Source organism: Rhinolophus sinicus, unplaced genomic scaffold (genome assembly GCF_057876585.1).
Source record: "Rhinolophus sinicus isolate RSI-liver-muscle unplaced genomic scaffold, RSI-T2T HiC_scaffold_19, whole genome shotgun sequence".
Taxonomy (NCBI): domain Eukaryota; kingdom Metazoa; phylum Chordata; class Mammalia; order Chiroptera; family Rhinolophidae; genus Rhinolophus; species Rhinolophus sinicus.
In genome coordinates, this window is record NW_028290710.1 from 1085898 (window position 1) to 1101268 (window position 15371).

General features: G+C 68.6%; 7 pseudogenes; all 7 read right to left on the bottom strand.

The window, feature by feature from the left end:
* Nucleotides 1-1985: 1985 nt before the first annotated feature.
* LOC148754472 (5S ribosomal RNA) lies at nucleotides 1986-2105 on the bottom strand (annotated as a pseudogene).
* A 2048-nt stretch (nucleotides 2106-4153) lies between these two features.
* Nucleotides 4154-4273, bottom strand: LOC148754473 (5S ribosomal RNA; annotated as a pseudogene).
* A 1436-nt stretch (nucleotides 4274-5709) lies between these two features.
* On the bottom strand, nucleotides 5710-5829 carry LOC148754474 (5S ribosomal RNA; annotated as a pseudogene).
* Nucleotides 5830-8149: 2320 nt separating this feature from the next.
* LOC148754475 (5S ribosomal RNA) lies at nucleotides 8150-8269 on the bottom strand (annotated as a pseudogene).
* A 2050-nt stretch (nucleotides 8270-10319) lies between these two features.
* LOC148754476 (5S ribosomal RNA) lies at nucleotides 10320-10439 on the bottom strand (annotated as a pseudogene).
* A 1436-nt stretch (nucleotides 10440-11875) lies between these two features.
* LOC148754477 (5S ribosomal RNA) lies at nucleotides 11876-11995 on the bottom strand (annotated as a pseudogene).
* A 2321-nt stretch (nucleotides 11996-14316) lies between these two features.
* LOC148754478 (5S ribosomal RNA) lies at nucleotides 14317-14436 on the bottom strand (annotated as a pseudogene).
* Nucleotides 14437-15371: the final 935 nt, after the last annotated feature.

Consider the following 15371-nt stretch of genomic DNA (forward strand, 5'->3'; position numbering starts at 1 on the left):
CGCACACCCCCCTTGCTGCTGTGCTGTCCCCACCTCTCAGGGCCACCGAGGGGGTCGCAGGGTCCTCTCAGTCCCCTCCACCCTAGGGACGTGCAACCCAGGCCCTGGCCCTGGCCGGCCCCACCCACTGGCCCAAAGCCAGGGAGAGCCACCCGCCACCAGGGGGCAGCACCTCCAGTCCGCCGCCACCCTTCCTCACACAGCCTTCTTTCTGGGTTCTCGCCCCTCGTCAGCGACCGGCGTCCCGCCCGATCACTGTTCACTTCACTGGCTACACGTCACCTCTCCTGACCCAGGGAGGTGAGAGAGAGGATGAGAGAAGGCCAGAGACAGAGCAAGAGAGAGGCGGAGAGAGACCGACGGGGACTGTGGGGACAGACTCGCAGAGAGCACTTTCCAGGCTCTGGGCCTCGCGTGGAGGGGTGCTGCGTGGGGGCTGCATGGATATCAGCCGTGACCGCTTGGCCATCAGCTGTTGCCAGTTGGCCATTGGCCACCGGCAGAGCTGCGGTGGCCAAGCTAGGAAGCGCGGATTGTGGACTGCAAATTGCAGAGGGGCGCGGACTGCAGTTGGCCGGCTTGGTGGGTCGGTAAGTTGGCGGGTCTGTTGGTTGGCAGAGAATCGGCCGGCAGGCTGGGGATCGGGCGGCTCCGGCTTGCCGAGTCTCCAAGCCAGCCGCCCGTGAGACATGGTGCTATGAGCCCCCTATCCGTGGTCTGTTGGTGTTCCCTCTTGGCCTCGCCAAATCCTGCATTCTTGTGCGGGCAGAGGGGCTAGAGTCCCCGCAGGACAGGGACAGACAGACAGAACGGGAGGAGGAGTAAGAGGGAGCGAGATGGAAATATACACGTATATGTACATGTATGTATCTAGACATACAGAGAGACATGGACAGAGACAGAGAAAGAGGGGGCTGGCACGCGGGGAGAGAGCTCCTGAGCCAGAGCCAGGGCCCAACAGGCACCTCTCAGAGCCTGACAGATATGGGGTGGGGGAGGGTGGGAGGGACGCACAGGCGGGCACACGGAGTGTTACAGACGCACTGAGGCTGTGTTGAAGTGGCGGCTCCTCCACCGGAGTGTGGTCGTGCCCGGGGCTGGGCTCCTCTAAGGAGGCATTGCCCTGGCGTTGGCAGTCACCATTGAAGCCTCCGGGGCGGCCCGCCAGGGTCTCCGGAGGGCCTGTGGTCTCTGAGCCCCGCCCAGGCACCCGCCCGCGGGAGGAGAGTGGCACCCCCAGGCACCCTGGTTGTGAGGGTTGTGTGCCTGCGTGCCTGCTCTGCCCTTGTGGTGGTCTCCCCTGGAGTCGATGTCGCGTGGTGTGTTGGGGTGCTGCTCCCGCCGTCCCCTGGTTTGTCCCGGCTCTTTGTGCCCTGTGTTTCAGGGACACCGTGGCCGGCGGGAAGGGAGGGCTCCTGGCTCTTGTGGGAGACGGGAGGGGCGCGCGGGGGTGTGGGGCGAGGTGCCTGCCAGCGGAGACAGAAGACTCCGGTGGGGCGGGGCGTGTGGGCGTCCCGTTTGCCCGAGGTCACGCCGATCGTGTGTGTCGGGACCCGAGGGCAGGCGCAGGGATGGGCGTGCCCTGGGCTCGGGGAGAGGTGCAAAGCACCGGCACGTCCTGGGATGGAGAGAGCCTGGTGGAGGCCTGCGCCGGCAGGCAGCCCTGGGCTTGGGCGTTGGGGGTTGCGGCGGCGGCAGGGTCGGGGAGCGAGAGGGAGCCCTGCGATGGCGGTGGCGGCGACCGAGAGGCGGCTGACTGCTGCAGGCTGAGGGCCTGCCTTGGCGAAGAGCACTAAGAAGAGGGAGTGGGGGGGAGCCCTGGCCGACAGGCCTGGTGTGCGGCCGGGGATGCGAGCTTGTAGTGCTGGGCGACTGACCCTCCTCTGGCCAGGGGGACCTTCGGCTGCCTGGGCGGCTGCAGAGGGGCAAGGTGCGGCAGGGGTTCGGAGGGAGCCACGCCGGGGCGGCGGCGCAAAAGGAGAGGCGAGCAAAAGCCTGCAGCTATTCCCAGGCGGTCTCCCATCCAAGTACTAACCAGGCCCCGCCCTGCTTAGCTCCCGAGATCAGAGGAGATCGGGCGCGTTCAGGGTGGTATGGCCCTAGACGCTGGGACCCGGCTCCCCGCGCCCCAAGAGCCTGCTCCCGGCCTGCCTCTGACCGCGCGCCGTGCTGCTGGGCCGCTAGGGTGGCGAGCACGTCTGCCTGAGCGGCTCCCGCCCGCTCCCCGCCTCCTCCGGACGCCGCTGGTGTGGGCGACGGGCTACTCCTGGCCCGCAGCGAGGCACCTTCGCGCCCCCCAGTGGCTCCACGGGCCTCTGTCACTTCCCTGACTGTGACATATGTCTGGGCGCCCTGGCATCCTGGGCCTCCCCAGGCCCCGAAGGGCTTTTACCCCGTCCCCCTACCCCAACCCCTCAAATCTCCCCCCAGCCACACAACCGCACACCCCCCTTGCTGCTGTGCTGTCCCCACCTCTCAGGGCCACCGAGGGGGTCGCAGGGTCCTCTCAGTCCCCTCCGGCCCTAGGGACGTGCAACCCAGGCCCTGGCCCTGACCGGACCCATCCACAGGCCCAAAGCCAGGGAGAGCCACCCGCGCCACCAGGGTGCAGCATCTCCAGTCTGCAGCCACCCTTCGTCACAAGCCTTCAGTCTGGGCCCTGGAACCCTCGTCAGCGACCGGAGCCCCGCCCGATGTCCGGTCCCTTCACTGGCTACACGTCACCTCTCCTGACCCAGGGAGGTGAGAGAGAGGATGAGAGAAGGCCAGAGACGGAGCAAGAGAGAGGCGGAGAGAGACAGACGGGGACTGTGGGGACAGACTCGCAGAGAGCACTCTCCAGGCTCTGGGCCTCGCGTGGAGGGGTGCTGCTTGGGGGCTGCATGGTCATCAGCTGTGACCGCTTGGCCATCAGCTGTTGCCAATTGGCCACTGGCCACCGGAGGAGCTGCGGTGGCCAAGCTAGGAAGCGCGGATGGTGGACTGCAAATTGCAGAGGGGCGCGGATTGCAGTGGGCCCGCTTGGCGGGTCGACGGGCGGTGTGTCGGTGGGTTGGCAGAGAAGCGGCCGACAGGTTGGGGATCGGGCGGCTCCGGCTTGCCGTGTCTCCGAGCCAGCCGCCCGTGAGACATAGTGCTATGAGCCCCCTATCCGTGGCTCTGTTGGTGTTCCCTCTTGGCCTCGCCATATCCTGCGTTCTTGTGCGGGCAGAGGGACTAGAGTCCCCGCAGGACAGGGACCGACAGAGAGAACGGGAGGAGGAGAAAGAGGGAGCGAGATCGAAATATACACCTATATGTACCTGTATGTACCTAGACATACAGAAAGACATGGACAGAGACAGAGAAAGAGGGGGCTGGCACGCGGGGAGAGAGCTCCTGAGCCAGAGCCAGAGCCCAACAGGCACGTCACAGAGCCAGAGAGACATGGGGTGGGGGAGGGGGGAGGGACGCACAAGCGGGCACACGGACTGGGACAGACGCACTGACGCTGCTTTGAAGTGGCAGCTTCTCAACCGAAGTGTGGTCATGCCCGTGGCTGGGCTCCACTAAGGAGGCAGTGCCCGGGCATTGAAAGTCACCCTTGAAGCCCCCGGGCCGGGCGGGAGGGCCAGTGGGCTCCGAGCCCCGCCCAGGAACCCCCCGCCCCGCGGGAGGAGAGTGGCAGCCCACAGGCACCCTGGTTGAGAGTGTTGTGTGCCTGCGTGCCTGCACTTCCCCTTGTGGTGGTCTCTCCTGGAGTCCGAGGGCGTGCGGTGTGTTGGGGTGCTGCTCCCTCAGTCCCCTGCTTTGTCCCGGCTCTTTGTACCCTGTGTGTTGGGGCCACTGCGGGAAGGGAGGGTTCCTGGCTCTTGTGGGCGATGGGAGGGGGCGCGCGGGGGTGTGGGGAGAGGTGCCTGCCGGCGGAGACACAGGCTCGGCTAACTGCTGCTGGCTGACTGCCTGCCTCGGCGAAGAGGACTAAGAAGAGGGTGTGGGGGTGAGCCCTGGCCGACGGGCCTGGTGTGCGGCCGGGGCTGCCAGCTTGTAGCGCCGGGTGGCTGACCGGCCTCTGGCCAGGGGGACCTTCGGCTGGATGGGCGGCTGCAGAGGGGCAAGGGGCGGCAGGGGTTCGGAGGGAGCCACGCAGGGGCGGCGGCGCAAAAGGAGAGGCGAGCAAAAGCCTACAGGTATTCCCAGGCGGTCTCCCATCCAAGCACTAACCAGGCCCCTCCCTGCTTAGCTCCCGAGATCAGAGGAGATCGGGCGCGTTCAGGGTGGTACGGCCATAGACGATGGGACTCGGCTCCCCGCGCCCCAAGAGCCTGCTCCCGGCCTGCCTCGTGAGCGCGCGCCATGCAGATGCGCGGCTCCGGTGGTGAGCATCGACCTGCTGGCCGGCTCTGCCAGCACCGCGTCCCCCTCCCAGTCCGGCTCCCCGCCTCTTCCGAATGCCCCAGGCGTGGGCGGCGGGCTACTCCTGGCCGGCAGCGAGGCCCCTTCGCGCCACCCGAGGCTCCATGGGACACTGCCACTTCCCTGATGGTGCCAGAATTCGTGGAACTCTGGCATCCTGGGACTCCCCGGACCCAGACCGCCATACACCCCGCCCCCCTACCGCCACCAGGTTTACCAACAACCGCACCCCCAAGGCTGGGGGAGGCCTGCACCAGCAGGCAACCCTGGGCTTGGGAGTTGTGGGAGGACCCCGCGGCGGCGGCTTGGGCGGCTGCGGAGGGGGGGGCGGCGGCGGCGGCGGCGGCGGCGGCGGCGGCGGCGGCGGCGGGGGCGGAGGAGGCCGGGAGAGCAGAGGCGGGAGATTGAGGGAGTATGGCGATGGTGGCGGCGGCGGCGGCGGGGGCTGGGGCGGAGGCGGGGGAGATGGCGGTGCTGGAGGCGGGGAGAGCAGAGGAGGGAGATTGAGGGAGTGCGGCAATGGCGGCGGCGGGGGCGGGGGTGGGGAACAGGGCAGCACTGGCGGCGGGGATGGGGAGCGCGGTGCTGGCGGCCAAGGGGGAGAGAGCAGAGGAGGGAGTTTGAGGGAGTACGGCGATGGCGGCGGCGGGGGCGGGGGAGGGGGCGAGGGCAGCGCTGGCGGAGGGGGTGGGGAGCGCGGTGATCCTGGCGGCGGCGGCGGGAGAAGCGGGGGCTGATCGCGAGCAGCGTTGGCGGCGTCGGCGGCAGCGGCGCGGGAGGGTTGCGAGGTCGGTGATGGAGGCGGCGGCAGCGTTGGGGGCTGTGTCGGCGGGCGCTGGGCGCGGGGAGGGTTGGCGCCGGCGGCGGCGGCGGTAGCGGGGAAGAGGGCGGTGCTGGCGGCGGAGGAGGGGAGAGCAGAGGCGGGAGATTGAAGCAGTACAGCGATGGCGGTGGCGAGGGCGGGGGCAGGGGTGAGGGCAGCGCTGGAGGGGGGTGTGGGGAGCGCGGTGATGGCGGCGGATTTGGCGGTGGCGGCGGGGGCGAGGGCAGCGCTGTTGGCGGTGGCGGCGATCGAAGGTCGGCGAAGGGATCGAGATGACAGCCTCCGGGACTGAAGAGGACTGAGAAGAGGGTGTGCGGGGGAGCCCTGGCCGACGGGCCTGGTGTGCGGCCGGGGCTGCCAGCTTGTAGTGCCTGGCGGCTAACCCTCTGCTGGTCAGGGGGACCTTCGGCTGGCTGGGCGGCTGCAGAGAGGCAAGGGGCGGCAGGGGTTCGCAGGGAGCCACGCCGGGGCGGCGATGCAAAAGGAGAGGCGAGCAAAAGCCTGCAGCTATTCCCAGGCGGTCTCCCATCCAAGTACTAACCAGGCCCCTCCCTGCTTAGCTCCCGAGATCAGACGAGATCTGGCGCGTGCAGGGTGGTGTGGCCTTAGGCGCTGGGACCCGGCTCCCGGCACTCCAAGAGCCTGCTCCCGACCTGCTTCTGAGCGCACGCCATGCTGCTGGGCCGCTCGGGTGGCGAGCACGTCTGCCCGAGCGCCTCCCGCCAGCTCCCCGCCTCCTCCGGACGCCGCTGGTGTGGGCGACGGGCTACTCCTGGCCCGCAGCGAGGCCCCTTCGCGCCCCCCAGTGGCTCTAACGGGCCTCCGTCACTTCCCTGACTGTGACATATGTCTGGGCGCCCTGGCATCCTGGGCCTCCCCAGGCCCCGAAGGGCTTTTACCCCGCCCCCCTACCCCAACCCCTCTCATCTCCCCCCAGCCCCACAACCGCACACCCCCCTTGCTGCTGTGCTGTCCCCACCTCTCAGGGCCACCGAGGGGGTCGCAGGGTCCTCTCAGTCCCCTCCACCCTAGGGACGTGCAACCCAGGCCCTGGCCCTGGCCGGCCCCACCCACTGGCCCAAAGCCAGGGAGAGCCACCCGCCACCAGGGGGCAGCACCTCCAGTCCGCCGCCACCCTTCCTCACACAGCCTTCTTTCTGGGTTCTCGCCCCTCGTCAGCGACCGGCGTCCCGCCCGATCACTGTTCACTTCACTGGCTACACGTCACCTCTCCTGACCCAGGGAGGTGAGAGAGAGGATGAGAGAAGGCCAGAGACAGAGCAAGAGAGAGGCGGAGAGAGACCGACGGGGACTGTGGGGACAGACTCGCAGAGAGCACTTTCCAGGCTCTGGGCCTCGCGTGGAGGGGTGCTGCGTGGGGGCTGCATGGATATCAGCCGTGACCGCTTGGCCATCAGCTGTTGCCAGTTGGCCATTGGCCACCGGCAGAGCTGCGGTGGCCAAGCTAGGAAGCGCGGATTGTGGACTGCAAATTGCAGAGGGGCGCGGACTGCAGTTGGCCGGCTTGGTGGGTCGGTAAGTTGGCGGGTCTGTTGGTTGGCAGAGAATCGGCCGGCAGGCTGGGGATCGGGCGGCTCCGGCTTGCCGAGTCTCCAAGCCAGCCGCCCGTGAGACATGGTGCTATGAGCCCCCTATCCGTGGTCTGTTGGTGTTCCCTCTTGGCCTCGCCAAATCCTGCATTCTTGTGCGGGCAGAGGGGCTAGAGTCCCCGCAGGACAGGGACAGACAGACAGAACGGGAGGAGGAGTAAGAGGGAGCGAGATGGAAATATACACGTATATGTACATGTATGTATCTAGACATACAGAGAGACATGGACAGAGACAGAGAAAGAGGGGGCTGGCACGCGGGGAGAGAGCTCCTGAGCCAGAGCCAGGGCCCAACAGGCACCTCTCAGAGCCTGACAGATATGGGGTGGGGGAGGGTGGGAGGGACGCACAGGCGGGCACACGGAGTGTTACAGACGCACTGAGGCTGTGTTGAAGTGGCGGCTCCTCCACCGGAGTGTGGTCGTGCCCGGGGCTGGGCTCCTCTAAGGAGGCATTGCCCTGGCGTTGGCAGTCACCATTGAAGCCTCCGGGGCGGCCCGCCAGGGTCTCCGGAGGGCCTGTGGTCTCTGAGCCCCGCCCAGGCACCCGCCCGCGGGAGGAGAGTGGCACCCCCAGGCACCCTGGTTGTGAGGGTTGTGTGCCTGCGTGCCTGCTCTGCCCTTGTGGTGGTCTCCCCTGGAGTCGATGTCGCGTGGTGTGTTGGGGTGCTGCTCCCGCCGTCCCCTGGTTTGTCCCGGCTCTTTGTGCCCTGTGTTTCAGGGACACCGTGGCCGGCGGGAAGGGAGGGCTCCTGGCTCTTGTGGGAGACGGGAGGGGCGCGCGGGGGTGTGGGGCGAGGTGCCTGCCAGCGGAGACAGAAGACTCCGGTGGGGCGGGGCGTGTGGGCGTCCCGTTTGCCCGAGGTCACGCCGATCGTGTGTGTCGGGACCCGAGGGCAGGCGCAGGGATGGGCGTGCCCTGGGCTCGGGGAGAGGTGCAAAGCACCGGCACGTCCTGGGATGGAGAGAGCCTGGTGGAGGCCTGCGCCGGCAGGCAGCCCTGGGCTTGGGCGTTGGGGGTTGCGGCGGCGGCAGGGTCGGGGAGCGAGAGGGAGCCCTGCGATGGCGGTGGCGGCGACCGAGAGGCGGCTGACTGCTGCAGGCTGAGGGCCTGCCTTGGCGAAGAGCACTAAGAAGAGGGAGTGGGGGGGAGCCCTGGCCGACAGGCCTGGTGTGCGGCCGGGGATGCGAGCTTGTAGTGCTGGGCGACTGACCCTCCTCTGGCCAGGGGGACCTTCGGCTGCCTGGGCGGCTGCAGAGGGGCAAGGTGCGGCAGGGGTTCGGAGGGAGCCACGCCGGGGCGGCGGCGCAAAAGGAGAGGCGAGCAAAAGCCTGCAGCTATTCCCAGGCGGTCTCCCATCCAAGTACTAACCAGGCCCCGCCCTGCTTAGCTCCCGAGATCAGAGGAGATCGGGCGCGTTCAGGGTGGTATGGCCCTAGACGCTGGGACCCGGCTCCCCGCGCCCCAAGAGCCTGCTCCCGGCCTGCCTCTGACCGCGCGCGCCGTGCTGCTGGGCCGCTAGGGTGGCGAGCACGTCTGCCTGAGCGGCTCCCGCCCGCTCCCCGCCTCCTCCGGACGCCGCTGGTGTGGGCGACGGGCTACTCCTGGCCCGCAGCGAGGCACCTTCGCGCCCCCCAGTGGCTCCACGGGCCTCTGTCACTTCCCTGACTGTGACATATGTCTGGGCGCCCTGGCATCCTGGGCCTCCCCAGGCCCCGAAGGGCTTTTACCCCGTCCCCCTACCCCAACCCCTCAAATCTCCCCCCAGCCACACAACCGCACACCCCCCTTGCTGCTGTGCTGTCCCCACCTCTCAGGGCCACCGAGGGGGTCGCAGGGTCCTCTCAGTCCCCTCCGGCCCTAGGGACGTGCAACCCAGGCCCTGGCCCTGACCGGACCCATCCACAGGCCCAAAGCCAGGGAGAGCCACCCGCGCCACCAGGGTGCAGCATCTCCAGTCTGCAGCCACCCTTCGTCACAAGCCTTCAGTCTGGGCCCTGGAACCCTCGTCAGCGACCGGAGCCCCGCCCGATGTCCGGTCCCTTCACTGGCTACACGTCACCTCTCCTGACCCAGGGAGGTGAGAGAGAGGATGAGAGAAGGCCAGAGACGGAGCAAGAGAGAGGCGGAGAGAGACAGACGGGGACTGTGGGGACAGACTCGCAGAGAGCACTCTCCAGGCTCTGGGCCTCGCGTGGAGGGGTGCTGCTTGGGGGCTGCATGGTCATCAGCTGTGACCGCTTGGCCATCAGCTGTTGCCAATTGGCCACTGGCCACCGGAGGAGCTGCGGTGGCCAAGCTAGGAAGCGCGGATGGTGGACTGCAAATTGCAGAGGGGCGCGGATTGCAGTGGGCCCGCTTGGCGGGTCGACGGGCGGTGTGTCGGTGGGTTGGCAGAGAAGCGGCCGACAGGTTGGGGATCGGGCGGCTCCGGCTTGCCGTGTCTCCGAGCCAGCCGCCCGTGAGACATAGTGCTATGAGCCCCCTATCCGTGGCTCTGTTGGTGTTCCCTCTTGGCCTCGCCATATCCTGCGTTCTTGTGCGGGCAGAGGGACTAGAGTCCCCGCAGGACAGGGACCGACAGAGAGAACGGGAGGAGGAGAAAGAGGGAGCGAGATCGAAATATACACCTATATGTACCTGTATGTACCTAGACATACAGAGAGACATGGACAGAGACAGAGGAAGAGGGGGCTGGCACGCGGGGAGAGAGCTCCTGAGCCAGAGCCAGAGCCCAACAGGCACGTCACAGAGCCAGAGAGACATGGGGTGGGGGAGGGGGGAGGGACGCACAAGCGGGCACACGGACTGGGACAGACGCACTGACGCTGCTTTGAAGTGGCAGCTTCTCAACCGAAGTGTGGTCATGCCCGTGGCTGGGCTCCACTAAGGAGGCAGTGCCCGGGCATTGAAAGTCACCCTTGAAGCCCCCGGGCCGGGCGGGAGGGCCAGTGGGCTCCGAGCCCCGCCCAGGAACCCCCCGCCCCGCGGGAGGAGAGTGGCAGCCCACAGGCACCCTGGTTGAGAGTGTTGTGTGCCTGCGTGCCTGCACTTCCCCTTGTGGTGGTCTCTCCTGGAGTCCGAGGGCGTGCGGTGTGTTGGGGTGCTGCTCCCTCAGTCCCCTGCTTTGTCCCGGCTCTTTGTACCCTGTGTGTTGGGGCCACTGCGGGAAGGGAGGGTTCCTGGCTCTTGTGGGCGATGGGAGGGGGCGCGCGGGGGTGTGGGGAGAGGTGCCTGCCGGCGGAGACACAGGCTCGGCTAACTGCTGCTGGCTGACTGCCTGCCTCGGCGAAGAGGACTAAGAAGAGGGTGTGGGGGTGAGCCCTGGCCGACGGGCCTGGTGTGCGGCCGGGGCTGCCAGCTTGTAGCGCCGGGTGGCTGACCGGCCTCTGGCCAGGGGGACCTTCGGCTGGATGGGCGGCTGCAGAGGGGCAAGGGGCGGCAGGGGTTCGGAGGGAGCCACGCAGGGGCGGCGGCGCAAAAGGAGAGGCGAGCAAAAGCCTACAGGTATTCCCAGGCGGTCTCCCATCCAAGCACTAACCAGGCCCCTCCCTGCTTAGCTCCCGAGATCAGAGGAGATCGGGCGCGTTCAGGGTGGTACGGCCATAGACGATGGGACTCGGCTCCCCGCGCCCCAAGAGCCTGCTCCCGGCCTGCCTCGTGAGCGCGCGCCATGCAGATGCGCGGCTCCGGTGGTGAGCATCGACCTGCTGGCCGGCTCTGCCAGCACCGCGTCCCCCTCCCAGTCCGGCTCCCCGCCTCTTCCGAATGCCCCAGGCGTGGGCGGCGGGCTACTCCTGGCCGGCAGCGAGGCCCCTTCGCGCCACCCGAGGCTCCATGGGACACTGCCACTTCCCTGATGGTGCCAGAATTCGTGGAACTCTGGCATCCTGGGACTCCCCGGACCCAGACCGCCATACACCCCGCCCCCCTACCGCCACCAGGTTTACCAACAACCGCACCCCCAAGGCTGGGGGAGGCCTGCACCAGCAGGCAACCCTGGGCTTGGGAGTTGTGGGAGGACCCCGCGGCGGCGGCTTGGGCGGCTGCGGAGGGGGGGGCGGCGGCGGCGGCGGCGGCGGCGGCGGCGGCGGCGGCGGCGGGGGCGGAGGAGGCCGGGAGAGCAGAGGCGGGAGATTGAGGGAGTATGGCGATGGTGGCGGCGGCGGCGGCGGGGGCTGGGGCGGAGGCGGGGGAGATGGCGGTGCTGGAGGCGGGGAGAGCAGAGGAGGGAGATTGAGGGAGTGCGGCAATGGCGGCGGCGGGGGCGGGGGTGGGGAACAGGGCAGCACTGGCGGCGGGGATGGGGAGCGCGGTGCTGGCGGCCAAGGGGGAGAGAGCAGAGGAGGGAGTTTGAGGGAGTACGGCGATGGCGGCGGCGGGGGCGGGGGAGGGGGCGAGGGCAGCGCTGGCGGAGGGGGTGGGGAGCGCGGTGATCCTGGCGGCGGCGGCGGGAGAAGCGGGGGCTGATCGCGAGCAGCGTTGGCGGCGTCGGCGGCAGCGGCGCGGGAGGGTTGCGAGGTCGGTGATGGAGGCGGCGGCAGCGTTGGGGGCTGTGTCGGCGGGCGCTGGGCGCGGGGAGGGTTGGCGCCGGCGGCGGCGGCGGTAGCGGGGAAGAGGGCGGTGCTGGCGGCGGAGGAGGGGAGAGCAGAGGCGGGAGATTGAAGCAGTACAGCGATGGCGGTGGCGAGGGCGGGGGCAGGGGTGAGGGCAGCGCTGGAGGGGGGTGTGGGGAGCGCGGTGATGGCGGCGGATTTGGCGGTGGCGGCGGGGGCGAGGGCAGCGCTGTTGGCGGTGGCGGCGATCGAAGGTCGGCGAAGGGATCGAGATGACAGCCTCCGGGACTGAAGAGGACTGAGAAGAGGGTGTGCGGGGGAGCCCTGGCCGACGGGCCTGGTGTGCGGCCGGGGCTGCCAGCTTGTAGTGCCTGGCGGCTAACCCTCTGCTGGTCAGGGGGACCTTCGGCTGGCTGGGCGGCTGCAGAGAGGCAAGGGGCGGCAGGGGTTCGCAGGGAGCCACGCCGGGGCGGCGATGCAAAAGGAGAGGCGAGCAAAAGCCTGCAGCTATTCCCAGGCGGTCTCCCATCCAAGTACTAACCAGGCCCCTCCCTGCTTAGCTCCCGAGATCAGACGAGATCTGGCGCGTGCAGGGTGGTGTGGCCTTAGGCGCTGGGACCCGGCTCCCGGCACTCCAAGAGCCTGCTCCCGACCTGCTTCTGAGCGCACGCCATGCTGCTGGGCCGCTCGGGTGGCGAGCACGTCTGCCCGAGCGCCTCCCGCCAGCTCCCCGCCTCCTCCGGACGCCGCTGGTGTGGGCGACGGGCTACTCCTGGCCCGCAGCGAGGCCCCTTCGCGCCCCCCAGTGGCTCTAACGGGCCTCCGTCACTTCCCTGACTGTGACATATGTCTGGGCGCCCTGGCATCCTGGGCCTCCCCAGGCCCCGAAGGGCTTTTACCCCGCCCCCCTACCCCAACCCCTCTCATCTCCCCCCAGCCCCACAACCGCACACCCCCCTTGCTGCTGTGCTGTCCCCACCTCTCAGGGCCACCGAGGGGGTCGCAGGGTCCTCTCAGTCCCCTCCACCCTAGGGACGTGCAACCCAGGCCCTGGCCCTGGCCGGCCCCACCCACTGGCCCAAAGCCAGGGAGAGCCACCCGCCACCAGGGGGCAGCACCTCCAGTCCGCCGCCACCCTTCCTCACACAGCCTTCTTTCTGGGTTCTCGCCCCTCGTCAGCGACCGGCGTCCCGCCCGATCACTGTTCACTTCACTGGCTACACGTCACCTCTCCTGACCCAGGGAGGTGAGAGAGAGGATGAGAGAAGGCCAGAGACAGAGCAAGAGAGAGGCGGAGAGAGACCGACGGGGACTGTGGGGACAGACTCGCAGAGAGCACTTTCCAGGCTCTGGGCCTCGCGTGGAGGGGTGCTGCGTGGGGGCTGCATGGATATCAGCCGTGACCGCTTGGCCATCAGCTGTTGCCAGTTGGCCATTGGCCACCGGCAGAGCTGCGGTGGCCAAGCTAGGAAGCGCGGATTGTGGACTGCAAATTGCAGAGGGGCGCGGACTGCAGTTGGCCGGCTTGGTGGGTCGGTAAGTTGGCGGGTCTGTTGGTTGGCAGAGAATCGGCCGGCAGGCTGGGGATCGGGCGGCTCCGGCTTGCCGAGTCTCCAAGCCAGCCGCCCGTGAGACATGGTGCTATGAGCCCCCTATCCGTGGTCTGTTGGTGTTCCCTCTTGGCCTCGCCAAATCCTGCATTCTTGTGCGGGCAGAGGGGCTAGAGTCCCCGCAGGACAGGGACAGACAGACAGAACGGGAGGAGGAGTAAGAGGGAGCGAGATGGAAATATACACGTATATGTACATGTATGTATCTAGACATACAGAGAGACATGGACAGAGACAGAGAAAGAGGGGGCTGGCACGCGGGGAGAGAGCTCCTGAGCCAGAGCCAGGGCCCAACAGGCACCTCTCAGAGCCTGACAGATATGGGGTGGGGGAGGGTGGGAGGGACGCACAGGCGGGCACACGGAGTGTTACAGACGCACTGAGGCTGTGTTGAAGTGGCGGCTCCTCCACCGGAGTGTGGTCGTGCCCGGGGCTGGGCTCCTCTAAGGAGGCATTGCCCTGGCGTTGGCAGTCACCATTGAAGCCTCCGGGGCGGCCCGCCAGGGTCTCCGGAGGGCCTGTGGTCTCTGAGCCCCGCCCAGGCACCCGCCCGCGGGAGGAGGGTGGCAGCCCCCAGGCACCCTGGTTGTGAGGGTTGTGTGCCTGCGTGCCTGCTCTGCCCTTGTGGTGGTCTCCCCTGGAGTCGATGTCGCGTGGTGTGTTGGGGTGCTGCTCCCGCCGTCCCCTGGTTTGTCCCGGCTCTTTGTGCCCTGTGTTTCAGGGACACCGTGGCCGGCGGGAAGGGAGGGCTCCTGGCTCTTGTGGGAGACGGGAGGGGCGCGCGGGGGTGTGGGGCGAGGTGCCTGCCAGCGGAGACAGAAGACTCCGGTGGGGCGGGGCGTGTGGGCGTCCCGTTTGCCCGAGGTCACGCCGATCGTGTGTGTCGGGACCCGAGGGCAGGCGCAGGGATGGGCGTGCCCTGGGCTCGGGGAGAGGTGCAAAGCACCGGCACGTCCTGGGATGGAGAGAGCCTGGTGGAGGCCTGCGCCGGCAGGCAGCCCTGGGCTTGGGCGTTGGGGGTTGCGGCGGCGGCAGGGTCGGGGAGCGAGAGGGAGCCCTGCGATGGCGGTGGCGGCGACCGAGAGGCGGCTGACTGCTGCAGGCTGAGGGCCTGCCTTGGCGAAGAGCACTAAGAAGAGGGAGTGGGGGGGAGCCCTGGCCGACAGGCCTGGTGTGCGGCCGGGGATGCGAGCTTGTAGTGCTGGGCGACTGACCCTCCTCTGGCCAGGGGGACCTTCGGCTGCCTGGGCGGCTGCAGAGGGGCAAGGTGCGGCAGGGGTTCGGAGGGAGCCACGCCGGGGCGGCGGCGCAAAAGGAGAGGCGAGCAAAAGCCTGCAGCTATTCCCAGGCGGTCTCCCATCCAAGTACTAACCAGGCCCCGCCCTGCTTAGCTCCCGAGATCAGAGGAGATCGGGCGCGTTCAGGGTGGTATGGCCCTAGACGCTGGGACCCGGCTCCCCGCGCCCCAAGAGCCTGCTCCCGGCCTGCCTCTGACCGCGCGCGCCGTGCTGCTGGGCCGCTAGGGTGGCGAGCACGTCTGCCTGAGCGGCTCCCGCCCGCTCCCCGCCTCCTCCGGACGCCGCTGGTGTGGGCGACGGGCTACTCCTGGCCCGCAGCGAGGCACCTTCGCGCCCCCCAGTGGCTCCACGGGCCTCTGTCACTTCCCTGACTGTGACATATGTCTGGGCGCCCTGGCATCCTGGGCCTCCCCAGGCCCCGAAGGGCTTTTACCCCGTCCCCCTACCCCAACCCCTCAAATCTCCCCCCAGCCACACAACCGCACACCCCCCTTGCTGCTGTGCTGTCCCCACCTCTCAGGGCCACCGAGGGGGTCGCAGGGTCCTCTCAGTCCCCTCCGGCCCTAGGGACGTGCAACCCAGGCCCTGGCCCTGACCGGACCCATCCACAGGCCCAAAGCCAGGGAGAGCCACCCGCGCCACCAGGGTGCAGCATCTCCAGTCTGCAGCCACCCTTCGTCACAAGCCTTCAGTCTGGGCCCTGGAACCCTCGTCAGCGACCGGAGCCCCGCCCGATGTCCGGTCCCTTCACTGGCTACACGTCACCTCTCCTGACCCAGGGAGGTGAGAGAGAGGATGAGAGAAGGCCAGAGACGGAGCAAGAGAGAGGCGGAGAGAGACAGACGGGGACTGTGGGGACAGACTCGCAGAGAGCACTCTCCAGGCTCTGGGCCTCGCGTGGAGGGGTGCTGCTTGGGGGCTGCATGGTCATCAGCTGTGACCGCTTGGCCATCAGCTGTTGCCAATTGGCCACTGGCCACCGGAGGAGCTGCGGTGGCCAAGCTAGGAAGCGCGGATGGTGGACTGCAAATTGCAGAGGGGCGCGGATTGCAGTGGGCCCGCTTGGCGGGTCGACGGGC